General features: G+C 41.2%; 1 protein-coding gene across 1 annotated transcript in view; it reads left to right on the forward strand.

The window, feature by feature from the left end:
* Window positions 1-11,307, forward strand: part of MYO3B (myosin IIIB) — a 368,137-nt gene that overhangs the window by 98,718 nt on the left and 258,112 nt on the right. The gene's annotated exons all lie outside the window — the stretch shown is intronic.

Raw genomic sequence — 11,307 nt, forward strand, 5'->3', positions numbered from 1 at the left:
GAAGCAGGACAGCGCAGTGGTTGCAGTTGTGCTTTTTGAGATCAGGCTGCCTGCACTGCAAACCTTCTAGCTTCTCTAAGCCTTGGTTTCTTTATCTCAGAAACAGGCAGTTGTGTAACGTGCCTCACAGAGGGTTAAGTGAGTAAATTCTTAGCACAGTGATTATACGTAATAAGCTCTCAAGAAATTAAGGACAAGGAAATAATATTAGACTCTGCAGAAAAAATGGTCCAGCTGAAGGAAAGTCATGGGTTCCTGACTGGGCTTAAGAGAATAGGGGGAAGAACTGTTATCAGCTCCCTTCAGCCTGATCACTATCTAGCACTTGTTAACTATGTGGGTAGGAAAGGGAGCCCAGAAGAAAAAGGGGTTCCCGTCTGTGGCCATTATCCTGGCAAAAGAGTTTTGAACCACACTGACTTTCATTAATTCTTTTCTAAGAAAAATCTTAGAGGCAGAGAGACAGGAAAGAATAAGATGAATTGTAATACTACCTGACTCTTCAGGTTTTCAGCTCACATGAAGTTGAGACCATAGACATGATAAGCCACGAGGAGATTAAGTCCATGTTTGTGGTCCTACCAGCTCACTGGTCCTTGTTTTGAGTACCTTTTTCTAAGTTTTTATTCTTGTCTTGCCATTTATCCCAAGTAAAGTTTTGGCCAATAAAGGTTTACAATAAGATGCTTTCCAGAACATTCCCATTTCAATAAGAAACTTCTGGGATAGAAAACAATGAGTCTTAATGAGGAAATTTCATGCAGCATGACAAAACAAATTTTTTAGGTGGGGGAAGACGGTTTCCATTATCTCTTAATGGAATGTCTCTGAAATATATCTAGCAAGTGCACCTAATATCAGAGGATACTGGACTCATTCAGTTGATGATGACTGGCAGTAGTGTATTGCAAGCCTGAAATAGAAATCTCCGAAAAAATTTTAGTTTCATCTAAAAATAAAAAAGAACATTGTAACACTCCAGCATTTCTGTTTTCCCATTCACTTCCTTCCTGCACCAGTGATCAATTTAGTCCTTTTCAGCTCTGGCTTTACCCTTCTTTGCCCTGCTTTGTGATACTGGAGTAGACGCCATAAACATTCCTCCTTTGCTATATGGCAGGTGTTAGGCTTTGTCAGTAGAGGGCACTGGAAGGCCACTGCAGGAGAAAAGGGGCCTCTTCTGGTTTTGCTGTACTTTTTTCTTCTTGTTTCTATGGCTTTTGCCTCCCAGTGGCATTTGGAACACCTGGTGGTGTTTGCCCTATAGCAAGTTTTACCAGTACTCACTGAGCAGCTTCCCACTTAAGCATCAAAGGCATCCTAGCAGGTGGTTTCCTGTTTGTCAGCCCTGGCTTGTCTCACCTCAGAGAACTTTACCTCCTGTGGGCCATAGTCACAACTTTTCCGGAGAGTTCTGAGTCTCAGTCTTGGTTTTGGGTCAGGGGCTCTTCTAAATTAGTTTCTTCCCTGGATATTCTGTCTCAGCTAGAGGCAGTAGCTCTTTTCCAGTATCTGCTCTTCCTGTACTTGTTAGAGTTCTTTACTCCTCAGTGTCTAATCCCCTATTACAAGTAAATAATTATATTACATTTTCCCTGTTCAAATTAATAGTATTTTTCTGCTTTCTCATTGGACCCAAATTGATAGATCCTCAAAGATCAGGTATGATGTATACAGATGGTGAGTTTGGAGAGGCATATCGCAGCTCTTTTCCCTTCTCTTGGGAGCCAGTTTGCCCTGGGTAATTATTCTCAGGCAGCAGTCAGCTCAGTGGCCAAGGCCCTGCCCCTGAGTGAGGACCTATGATGGTCCAGCCCTGGTCCCCCACCTAAAACCTGCCAGGTAAGTTTGTCTAACTCTTTCAGTTTTAAAACCCAGCTCCCTGCAGATGAAAGCCACATTCTCCAAGATCAGCTTTCTCAGTAATAAAGTATTATTTAGGATCCAATCTGCTGACTACTTTATGTTATTCCTAAATTAGTTCACAGCCCAGACAGGAAGAAATCTGACTTTTTATTGTCTCCTCCTCCCTCACTCTCTGATGATTTTCATATAAAACAATGTAAAATAACTTATCACCAAAAAAAATTTTTTTTAAAGCGTACTTCAGGAAAACACAGCATGTCTAACATGTCTGTTTAGCATTGCCTGTCCTCTGGCCCACTACCCCATCACTGTGATACTCATGCCAACGTATAAAGCTGTTTTTTCTTAAAATGCCACCCTAACTGGGGAGTGATTCTATATCTCCAGAATGCTTAGACACACCATAACGTTCACCTTCAGTGAGTGGGTTCCCACAGGACCCACATAAACAGTCTAGAATGGTGATAGGAAAACATTTAGAAAACAACCTGATCTAGTCAAATCTCTTTACAATCATGAATTAACAGATTATTCATTTAAAACTGTGAAAAAAATAGACTTGTGGCTTCCATTCTGTGCATGAATGGGTCATTAGCCAGCCTTTGGGCAAGGTCTACTTTCCTGATACATCAGACTTTAGCAGTTGGACTTGATGGCATTGCTGAGTTTTTGTTGAAGGAGGACATTGAAGAGCCAGGTGTCAGTAAATGATCACATTGGCTCAGACAGTGAGCCACACACCACTTGTCCCCTCCATCATCTCTAGTGACGTGGCACCTTTTATTGTCCTTGACTTTCTCTGTGCTCTGCATGCATGGCTGAGCTGCTTGTGTGTCCTCTGTGTTTGTATAAGGAGAGTACAGTGGAGAGAAAGTAGCCCAGTGTGTTTTAGAGAGAATGAGAAAATGTGACTTTTGTGAACATTTGAAATGTTGGTGCAGTGGCCAAAGATTAGTAAAGCTCTATAACACATCCAGTCTCAAACATAGGCCTGATGTAATAACCCCTGACATGGGGAACATAATGGACTCTTGAGATTCTGAGATGACTTTTGAAACAGATTCTTGCAGGGCTGAAAAGCCAGAGGAAATGAACATCTTGTCACTTACTGGTGGTAAATGGTTATGAATGGGTTTGTTATGAGCCCTGTGATTTGATGTGGTAACTATATTTTAAGGATTATGGCTTAACATTGCAAATGGTGTTATTTTAGGGACAGGGTCAAATTAGGTTATTAAGAATCAGAGTCAGAGGCACCTGGTGGCTCAGTCAGTTAAGCATCTGCCTTCGTCTCAGGTCACGATCCTGGAGTCCTGGGATCGAGTCCCGCATCGGGCTCCCTGCGCAGTGGGGAGTTTGCTTCTCCCACTGACCTTCCCCCCTCTCATGCTCTCTCTGTCTCTCACACTATCTTTCTGTAATAAATAAATAAATCTTAAAAAAAAAAAAGGATCAGAATTAAGGATATCTGGGTGGCTCAGTTGGTTAAGCATCCAACTCTTGATTTCAGCTCAGGTCATCTCAGGGTTGTGAGTTCAAGCCCTTCGTCAGGCTCTGCACTGGATGTGGAGTCTGCTTAAGAGTCTCTCTCTCCCTCTGCCTCCCTCCCCCGCCCCCCACCCCAACCCTGGTTGTGCACTGTCTCTCTCAAAACAAAAAAACAAAACAACAAAAAAAAAACAACTAACATAAAAACACTCAGGTTTAGCCATTTCTTCAGGTTTTGTATTTCCTTATAAAGGCTACCATGTCATGTAAAACTTCTATTAAATAAATATGTATGCTTTTTCTTATTTATCTGTCCTTTGTTACAGAGGTCCCAGTTGGGAACTTAAAGGAGAAAGATACTTTTCTTCTCCTACATTTACTTCCTTCCAGACACCTCCTCGTCTAGTGTTCTCCTTGTAGACTTCTTCCTCTCCTTTTCCCTACTTCAAAGGATTGACCCCGATTGGGAGATGCCTTTATGGTGGACTCAGCACTTAGCACGGATCTCTTTTCTAACCTGAAACTGTCTTTTTTACATTTACTGAGGTGCAGTGTATAGCACTGTGATTCTGATTTCTGTGTCATTTTTATATCATCTGATTTTAAAGAAATATCTTCAACTATTTAATTTTTTCAAATGATTCCTCTTGAACAGATTTATAGCATATGTATATTTTGAATAAATCTTGGTCTGTGCCCCATATGTCAAGGTAATTACCCAGAGATACTCACTATTCAATCTAGGTGGCAGATTCNGGCATGTTGTAAACCATTTCAGCCTTTGTTCTAATAGTAAAAAAAAAAATAGAAACTGCCTCTATATCAATGAGTGAATGGATAAACAAACTATAGTATGCCCACATTGAATAGATTTATTGAATAGAAAATAGAAGTATGTAGCATTTAATCCCATTTCTACTGTCCCCAACTGTAAGTGTATTATAAAATTTATATTGTATTTATTATATACTTATAACACAGCAAAGCAGTCTGTATGCATTTATATTCATATAAAAAGGTCTGAAAGAATACAAGCTGCCCTGATATGGGCAAGAATCCGAGGTTAGTGGTGGTAGTGAAGAGGTATTTTGTTTTTTCCTTTCTATTGAATGAGTGCAGGATGAGATGCCCCAGAATGTGCCACTTTGGCATAAAGATTATTTTGAGTTAAAAGTAATCAAAACCCAGTAGATCCAGGAAAAGCTCTCTGCCTCCCCCTCAACTGCCTCAATTTACATTGGAAAGAAGAGCCTGTATCAGGAAGAGAGAGCTTTGAACAGACTCTTCTTTACCTAAGAAATAATCTGTGTAATAGGGCAAACCTTTGTTTTTCCAAACATTTCCTTTCACCTCCTTGCTAATGGTCCTTCTCCCCTTTGTGTTCTCAGGCTCCTATCCCTCTCCTTAGCTCTTCTAAGCTTCATGTTGCTTCATTGTCTTTGGAATTCCATGTCTGTGTGGATTCCCCATGCATATGCTATTAATTGGACTTTCTCCTGTTAATCTGTCTCATGTGAGTTTGACCTAAATCCAGCTAGAAGGACCATAGGGCAGAGGAAGGTCTTCTGCCCTGACACTATGTGCCTGCATTGGGGAATTTTCTACATTAAGATGGAGTCATGTATTATGAATAAAAAATTTTAAGTAATTGATTTTGAACAGTTAAGATGTGCCCTAGGAGAAAAGAAACTTTCGCTAGAGCTAAGTGGTGATTCTTAGGGATGAGACGCAGATACACACCTAGCCATTCAACCTCATAAATGAATCTGCCAATCGTAGATCAGATGGCAGCTCTGTTGCTGTGGTTAATACACTCAGAACAGTTAATTGTGCTCAGAGTCTTACTTTATTGCTTTTATGAGTAAATAAATAGAATACCATTTGAACACACTCCCAAGAGTTTATTTAACTGCATGTTAATGATTATTTATTAGTTATTATACTAATGTCTTTATGTCTTCCTCTCTATATTCTCTTTCTCCTTCCTTAACACCCTTCTCCCCTCACTAACTGGTGTATGTACCCTGTTTAGGACCTGCCTCAAAATTCACAACTTCCAGGAAGCTTTTCTTAATTAACTCAGTCTCATTGAGGAATTTTTACTCAGTATCTCTTTGGTGAGTGTGCTTTTGTGTTGGAGGACTTTATTTTGCGTCTTCCAGAGGTGTTGCTTGCTAATTGTTTTTCTGTCATTTTTTGCATGTATGTTCTCTTAATTCATCTTCCAGTGTAATGAACTCTTCATGAAATAAAATACAGAAAACAGTGAGGAGTATGGACATCAAGATAGAAATACTTGTTTAAAACCTGACCTGGCCACTTTTTGTTAAATGTTTTTTAAAAAATTTCTTTTTTTTAAAGCTGCATTTTCCCCACCTGTGAAACTGGAGTAATAATTTCTATTTCATAGGATTGTTTGGCAAGGAGATTGGTGGTAGTTAGCACTCCTCAACATGTGGTAATTAGTATTGATCTCCTCCTATCTCCAACCCACAATGCATATGTATATAATAGTCCTGACATCAGATAATGTCTGTGATGAGATTTTAATCATGATTTATTTCCTCCTTTTGGTCAGATATGTTCAGGGATCTGGGGACATTCAGGCATCAAAAGAATAGAGATGAGGCTTGTATTGTCAAATCCAACCTGAATCACCACCCAAGGGGACTCCTTTGTTCCTCAAACCCTGCTTGTGTGAATAATTTAGTTAAAATTTTCTCACATCCAAAGGAACTGTTTCACTTTGTCTAATTTTACGCTACTTTGGGGACCAAGTCATATTTTGTCCTGGCATCATTTCTTGGCTTACTTACAATAGATGGATATTTGTGTGCATTCATTCATGTAATCATTCATTCAGCAGAAATTTATGGAGTGCTGCTGTGCTGAGTACTAAAGATGCACATGAAGCATGAGTAGGAGCATAGCAGGTGGACAAATTGGGGATAGCACTCGTAAACTGAAAGTACAGCATATGCAAAGGCCCTGAGGCATGAAGTAACTGGACCTGCTTTAGGAGCTACAAGTACTGTGCAGTCCAGTACTGCAGCATCAGGTGCACATGGGGAAGTTGTTTGAGATGATTTGGGGTAGATGGACAGGCAAGGCCATTTGTACATCATGCAGAGGGTTTGAGACTTTATCATGCTGGCAGTGTGGATCCACCGAAGAATTTTGAACAAGAAAATAACAAGGTCAGATTTGTATGTTATAAAGAAATTCTAGCTGCCAAGTGCAAGATGGATTAAAGGGAGATGAGGATATAGGGAAGGAGAATAATGAGGCTGTGGAGTCGTCTGGGTATGAGATGATAAGTGACTGAATTAGGACACAAAAGGGAATGAGGTGATTAGAAAGGAATGTAGGGAGTAGAATTCATAGGACTTGGTACTCAATTGATGTATTGGTTTTCTATTGCTGTCATAACAGATTACCACAAATTTAGCAGCTTAACATAGCACAAATTCATTATCTTCTAGTTCTATAGATTAGAAATCTGAGATGGATCTCACAGGGCTAAAATCAGTGTGTTGGAAGGGCTGTACCTGTTTCTGGAGGCTCTAAGGGAAAATTGGTTTCCTTATTCATTCTGGTTATTATCAGAATTCAGTTCCTCACATTTGTAGAATTGAGGTCCCCATTTATTTGCTGGGTATCAGCAGAGACCCATTCCCATCTTTCAGAGGCCACATGCATTCTTTGGCACCTGACACCCTTTCCCTGCCTTACAAGCCAGCAGTGGCAAGCAGAGTCCCTTTCACATTTCAAATCTCTCTTGCCTCTTCTTTCTGCCTCTCTTTTCTACTTTAAAGAAGGAGAGATTAGGGGCACCTGCGTGGCTCAGTTCATTGGGCATCTGACTCTTGATTTCAGCTCAGGTGTGGTCTTGGGGCCATGGGATTGAGCCCCATGTCACTCTCCTCACTCAGTGGAGAATCTGCTGGAGATTCTCTCCCTCTCCCTCTGCCCCTCCCCGCAACGCTCACATTCTTTCTCTTGCTCTCTCTCTCTCTCTCAAATGAGTAAATAAATCTTTAAAAAAATAAATAAAGGACTAGAGATTAAATTGAGTCCATCCAGATAATTCAAGGTACTCCTCCACATCCTTAATCTTAACACATCAGCAAAATCTCTTTTGCCATGGAAAGTATTCATAGGTTCTGGGCATTAGAATGTGGACTTCTTTGGGGGAGCCATTATTCTGCCTTCTCCAATTGGATGTGGGGTTATGGGAGGGGGTAGAATCCAAGTTTCTGACTCCAACAACCAAGTAGAATGCAGATTTAGGAGAAGAAGATAAGTTTGTTTTTGAACATGCTGACTTGAAGTTGCACCTGGGAAATCAAAATGGAACATCTGGAAAGTAGTTAGATGCACTAGCCAAAAGGCAGAGGAGAAATCAAGGCAGGAGATAGAGATTTCTGGAGCTGCTGACATGTAGGGAGCCCTCAGTGAATGTGGAGAATGGGAAGAGAATAGGGCCAGGAGCAGAATGCTGGGGCCAGTAATATTCTAGGTGCACCAGAGAGAGCAGCACTCACAAAAGGAACTCAAGAACAGCCTACGGGGTCTCAGTTTCTTGTTGACACATTTCTTCCTTTCTCCTCTGCCTGGCCTGTGTTCTCCTCATTCCTGGTTTTCTCCCTACTCATAGTTTCTGCTTCCTAAAACTTCAGCTTGCACATTGTGCTCCGTGACCTCTCCCATCTGTCCTGTCATCATGGATCTCTTAACTTCAGCTCTCATTCTAAACCCCTTCATTCTTTTGTTTGTTTTGTGTTTGTTTTTTTAGTTCAAGGTGGGGGAAAAAACCTAGAGTCAGACTGACCCAGATCATCATTTTGCATCATGCCATGGCATAGGCCAACAGTTTAAATGAGGTTTGGCTATCCAGAGTCCAGGTGCCCACCCCAGTCAGCTGCTTCTCCATGTCAGGAACTAGAATGAATTCAGGTCAGCTGTTCAGAAAAGCCGTTTATTAGGCTTTGGAGGAAGAAGGTTCACTTGATCTCCATTGTATTTGCTGGACCCAGGTCAAAAATGGTCATATAATAGGTTCATCTTTATAGAAATTGAACTTGGGGTCCAAATTGTAGGAGTAAAATCCAGGCAGGCAAAAACTCAGATCAAACACAGGTTTCCCCTGCTACCCGAAAGTAGAGTGTTCCTCTGAACCTTTCTTGAGCCAAAATAGTGTAAAGCGAAGAAGTGATTGCCATTAATTTATATAGAAAAATTTTTGAGCATTCCCAGACCCAAAAGATAACCTCTTTTAGGCTTTTCTGATGCCTTAGGACACATATTGCAAACAGATACACAAAATAAATCAAGATAAAGTACAGATGCTTACAGACACGATTCAAGGCTATGGCAGCGTGATGCTGAGAAGTTGAGTGTAGTTCCTAGGGAAGGAGCTTGGTGGGGCCTCTCTCACTGCTAGGGCTTTGCACTGCCCCTATAATGGCTTGCTGCAAAACAAACACTGAACACTATTTTCGCTTTTTGCCTTTTTTTGTAAAAACAATATGTTTATAAACATTATCCAAATTAGAGCTGGTTATTTAGATTCACAGTCCTTCTGGCCACTCACTGTTCATACATTCTGCAGGCTCTTGACATCCATACACGTAAGTGAGGGATGCCTGCTTGTCTCTGAATCACAGCTATGCACTGGCTCTCCCATCACACTAAACATGAAGCATCTCCTCTCCTTCTGGAAAGAGACCCACTGGGCAGGGTTGCAGCTTGCATCTGTGGTATTGACAGCCAAAAAGGTACCATCATTACTATTTGGTGCTCCTCCTGGGTGGCAAGAAAACTGGAATTTATATTGCCAGTGCAAACAAAGTACCATAAAGCCTTCAAATTCCTTTTAGCTGTCATTACACACAAATAATAATCTTTCACCAGATCTCTATTTACTGATCCTAAGTATGCTGGATCATCTCCAGGAAGGACAGGGCACCTACCTACAGGGTCACATAAGCTTCTCTTAAACCAAATTCCTATGTTGCCAAGCTTCAGAGAAGATGTTTCCTTGTGTGGGGTTCATGTGAGGCCACCAGGGATTGGTGATGGTCTAGGTGAGTGGTGATCTCCTGCTCCCTCCTCTATGCCCTGCTGCAGAGGTTCAGGCCAGCTCATACACCATTGCCCCGGCCTGTAGTTCCTGTTGACAACCAGACTGAAAACAGGCAAGTGCAGTGTCCTCTACACACGAGTGGATGCTTGCCATCCATTTCTCCGGTGGACCCTTGCTGGGTCATTCTTTAATTGAAGCAGAGGGCTGTCCCTTCATGCTCAGCTGGCCAATGTTGAGCCTCCTAGGGTTGTTTTAATCAAGTCTGTTTATTCTGTCTACAAGTGACTCTTGGTCATGGTTAACTGCTTTAGGGGTGTAGTATTTAAAAAATACAAGGAAAAGATGAAGGCCAATATTGTTGAATAAAATGAATGAGAAGGAGGCAGCCTCCAAAATAACTGAAGGGCAGCCTTGAGCTGCCTACTCTTTCTAGCTGGGCACACAGATAATTTTCCTTTGGGTCTTTCAATCAGAAGATCTGAAGGATAATTAAATTCTTATGCAGAACAGGGAAATTGTATACTTCTCTCTTATCACTCTTCCTTCCCTCCTGCTCTCTCTCCAGATCCAAAAGAATCAGATAGTCTAGCCTCAAAAAATTACTCATGTTCTTTGAACTTCTTCTCTAAGTAAAAACTTAGAAGTTTTTACACTTCTGTGACTTGGTACGTGTTGTTTGCTAAGCCTGTTGTGGCTTCCCTCTCCTTCTCTGTCTTGAAAAATCCATCTTAATCTTCAGGGCTCAGTTTAAGTTCATCTTCTTTATAAAGTCTTCTGGGACTCACCAGATTGGGGAAATTGTTCCTTAATTATGTCCCACATATCTTCTTGTATTTCTATATCACTTATCAACTTATGTTCTCATCATGTGATAGGATAGTACTCTGAAAAATAATTGGCTCATTTAGGATTAATTCCTTTATAACAATGGCTTAAAAAGGATGGAAGTTTACTTCTGTCCTGTTAAGGAAGACTAATGGGAAGCAGTCTAGACCTGGTACGGCAGCTTTTCAGTGTCATCATGAATCCAGTTTCCTGTCTGTCTTTTTTGCCATACTCAGCTTATGGCTCTCATTTTCAAGTTTACCTCACATCCAAAATGGCTGCTTGAGCTCCAGCTATCACATCTATACTCCAGGGAGCAGCAAGGGGGAAGAAGGAAGATGGCATGTCTCCCATCTTTTAAGAAGGCTTCCTAGAGGGGTGCCTGGGTGGCACAGCAGTTAAGTGTCTGCCTTCAGCTCAGGGCGTGATCCCGGCATTCTGGGATCGAGCCCCACGTCAGGCTCCTCTGCCATGAGCCTGTTTCTTCCTCTCCCACTCCCCCTGCTTGTGTTCCCTTTCTTGCTGGCTGTCTCTATCTCTGTCAAATAAATAAATAATCTTAAAAAAAAAAGGCATTAAAAAAAAAAAAGAAGCCTTCCTAGAAATATCATTGAACAATTTTAGTTACGTATCATTGGCCAGAACTCAGTCATATGGACACATTTAGCTGCAAGAAACTCAGGAAAACGTAGTCTTTATATGGCAGCAGTGTGTCAATAAAAATTGTGACTCAAAAAAATGAGAGGAGAATGGGTATTGAGAGGCAAATTGCAATCACATTATCTGATACGTTTTTTAATTTCTGTCATTCTCCTGCCTCCCATTCCTTTGCCTATTGAAGCTAAGCACTCTATGGCTTTAGGAAGCTGTTAGAACCCAGGTGAAAACAAAGATAACATATAATGTGTTTAAATTTACAGTCATAATTTAGATATACAGAAATATAACTTTCTCGGGGCGCCTGGGTGGCACAGCGGTTAAGCGTCTGCCTTCGGCTCAGGGCATGATCCCGGCGTTATGGGATCGAGCCCCACATCAGGCTC

This window comes from Ailuropoda melanoleuca, chromosome 2, assembly GCF_002007445.2.
Source record: "Ailuropoda melanoleuca isolate Jingjing chromosome 2, ASM200744v2, whole genome shotgun sequence".
Taxonomy (NCBI): domain Eukaryota; kingdom Metazoa; phylum Chordata; class Mammalia; order Carnivora; family Ursidae; genus Ailuropoda; species Ailuropoda melanoleuca.